Below are 3,018 nucleotides of genomic sequence, written 5' to 3'. Positions count from 1 at the left end.
CCAGCAAGTCAGAGGAAGGCCTGGGACTGATGTGGATATTCTGGAGTGTGAGGCCCTTGCTGCTTGCTGGTGAGGCTTTCCAGGCATGCCAGCATTACCTTGGCCATATCACAAGAGGCCCAAGCCTTTGGTCCCCTTGAAGAGATTTGAGGACAGCCTCTTCCCCTACTGCCTTACTTAAAAATACCTAAGGGATTGACTCTCTGCCCCTCAGTTCTGGGTTTACTTAATTTGGACTTTTCAACCCTTTGTATTTATAATAGGTTTTTTCCCCCATGAGACAAAAAAGTTTTCTTTCTTTTTTTAAAGTCCACCCTCCCCCCCCAACTTCCTGCTGATCTGAAGTGAATATTTATCACATATTTAATGAGTAATCTGAGTCTTGGCTTGGTGAGGCTGTACCAGGACATGGTTTATGGCTGATCTGGTTTTAACTCGCTCCAGGCAGTTTTCCCTGGAGTTTTCTGTAAAATCATAAACCTGTAGAGAGAATTTTTGTGGAATCCAGTCACATGACTTACTCTTTTGTAAATTGAGAGATTAACTGTGTGACTGTAAAGAACTGAGACGCATTTCTTTCTTTTTTTTTTAAATAAGAAAACAAGCAGAGCAGCATTTATGCATCCAGAGGAGCGTGTCCACTCTATAAGACGGGGAAAGTCACTCTCCAAGGTCACCCTGCTGGCCTTGGAGGCACGATGGTGTCAGGTTTGGAAATGTGTATGTACTTGGAATTGGAGCATCTGGGTTGGAGTCCCGGCTGCGACTTTCCCAGCTGGTCCCTGCATCCAGCATACATCCGAGTCCTCACCTGGACACTGGGGCTGGTGCCGTCTCTACTTCTTAGGGTAGATGAGGACATTAGATGAGATGGTATGTGCCATGCCCAAGGCTCGCACAGAGGAGTCCAGTCGGTGATGGCCACTCCTGGGTTGCTAGTATTATCCTTGTTTGAGGCCCTTTATGCAGAATTTGTAATTCTAGCTCATACTATGTAGACGTGAAGGCCCTGTTCCAAGCATGTGACTGATTATTTTATTTAATCCTCCCAACAGCCCTGTTAGGTGGGCACTAGTATCACCCCCATTTTATAGAGGAAGGAACTGAGACACTGAGAGGTCATGACTTGTCCAAGGTCCCGCTAGCAAGTGGTGGGGCTTGTGCATGGGCTGACTCTCTATGGCTGCCACCCTGCCTTTGCAGCTGGCTTCTGTCTTCCTGGTGTAGCCCCGGATGCTGAAGGCTTTCCGACTGCTGGTTCCTGGGAGGGACACCAGGCCTCACCTTGCCTTAGCTCAGACTTCAGCCCCCTCACTGGTCTTGGTGCCTCTGCTACGACCCCGACCAGCAGTCCTTTTGATGACAGAATCCCAACCATGTTATTCCCCTACGTGAAGCCCCTCATGTTGGGTGAAGGATATATGGGAGTTCTGTACCATATCTGAAATTCTTTTGTAAATGTAAAATTATTTCAATACAAAAAATTTAAAAACAAAACAAAACACCTCACTGGACCTAACCCAGGAAAAAACTCATTCTTTTTGAAGCTACATGTAGCATCCTTTATGATTAGCCCAGCTGGGGAAATAGAATGAACACACATCAATCAACCAGGAACTATCACAGCACCCTGTGCAGACTGTGGGCTCCAACTGTGGTGGCAGCCAGTGCCCTGGGGTGGGAACCAGGCTTGTGAGTCCCACATGGCCATGCAGGGGAGGCTACAGCACCCTCCTCTCAGAGCCTGGGATTCCCCCCTTCTCCTTTAAAGTTCATGACCCAGACTCCAGGTTTAGAGGTGGATTCTTCTGTTACTTCTGTCGCTCCCAGGTGCCCATGTCTGTGCATGGAGGTGACCAGGCCTTCCACCACAGTCTAAGACTGATGGGCTTCTCAACAGCTGTAGCAGTTTATCTTAATCCATAACAACACCTCTGCCACTCACTGAGCAAGTACTAAGCTTCACGCTGGGTGTTTCCTCACGTTATCTCAGTCGATCCTCTCCATAACTTTCAGTTCTGGAGTGTTTTCTCTTCCGCCACCTTCCATAAACCATCATCTCCTCCGTGGAAGATGACAGTGGCTCTGTGCTGTGCTCCCTGCCTGCAGTCTCCATACCTCAGCCAGCAGTTGCTTTCAGGGTGCACATGCCTTCTGAGGCTGCCCATAAGCCTCAAACTATGTAACCTGATTTACAGGTGCTTACTAATTATTGACTGTTGACAGTGATGACAAAGACAGTGATGCTAATGACAATGATGACAGTTTGAGGGTCTGGATCTAGTCTGCATGGCTGCCCACCAGAGAGAGAAAAACCCACTTGTACTTGGAAATGCACAGGAAACACACAGGCCTATGCTGGTTCCATTCCAAGGAAGCCCAATTTATTTCTTGACCATTGACCTCAGAGAGTAAGGGCTTGGGGAGGGGCAGAAGGGCATTGTAACCAGGAGAAATAAAGAAATTGCTCATTTCCCCTGGGTGTCCCTTGTGGTTGGAAACTTGGCCAATTGATGATTGTGTCTCTGGGGCCTCGCTCGGAGAGGCTGTCTGGACCAGATTTGGGATGGTCTTCACATTTCTGTTCTGTGGAGCATTGTGGCCACTTCACAGGACAATAAAAGCGTGTGTGTGTGTGTGGGGGGGGGATCAAACCATTGTTTCTTCCTCCTCAGAGCTGGAGGCTGCCAAGTCCAGATGGAGGCCTGAGCTCTAGACTGGGGATCTAGTCAGTTCTCTGGGGGTGGGCTGGTCCCTTCCTCCAGAGATGAAGGCTGCAGCCCTGCTTGTTTAGTGACCCAGGTGTCCAGCTGGGCAGGATGGCACCCTTCTCCTCGCTGCCCTGGAATTGGTGGGGTGTCCCTCCCTGACACCCAGCCTGTGTTAGCTTCATTTGCAGCTAGATTCTATATGCCTGCATTGAGTGTGAGCTCCGTGTCCCCTGTTCAAGAATCCCTCCCTCGGGGAAGCCCTTCCTGACCCTGCAGTCTCGCTGGGTCCTGTTGTCAAAGATACTCA

Source organism: Galeopterus variegatus, unplaced genomic scaffold (genome assembly GCF_000696425.1).
Source record: "Galeopterus variegatus unplaced genomic scaffold, G_variegatus-3.0.2 Scaffold4537, whole genome shotgun sequence".
In the NCBI taxonomy this organism is placed as follows: Eukaryota; Metazoa; Chordata; class Mammalia; order Dermoptera; family Cynocephalidae; genus Galeopterus; species Galeopterus variegatus.
This window is presented reverse-complemented; position numbering follows the sequence as displayed.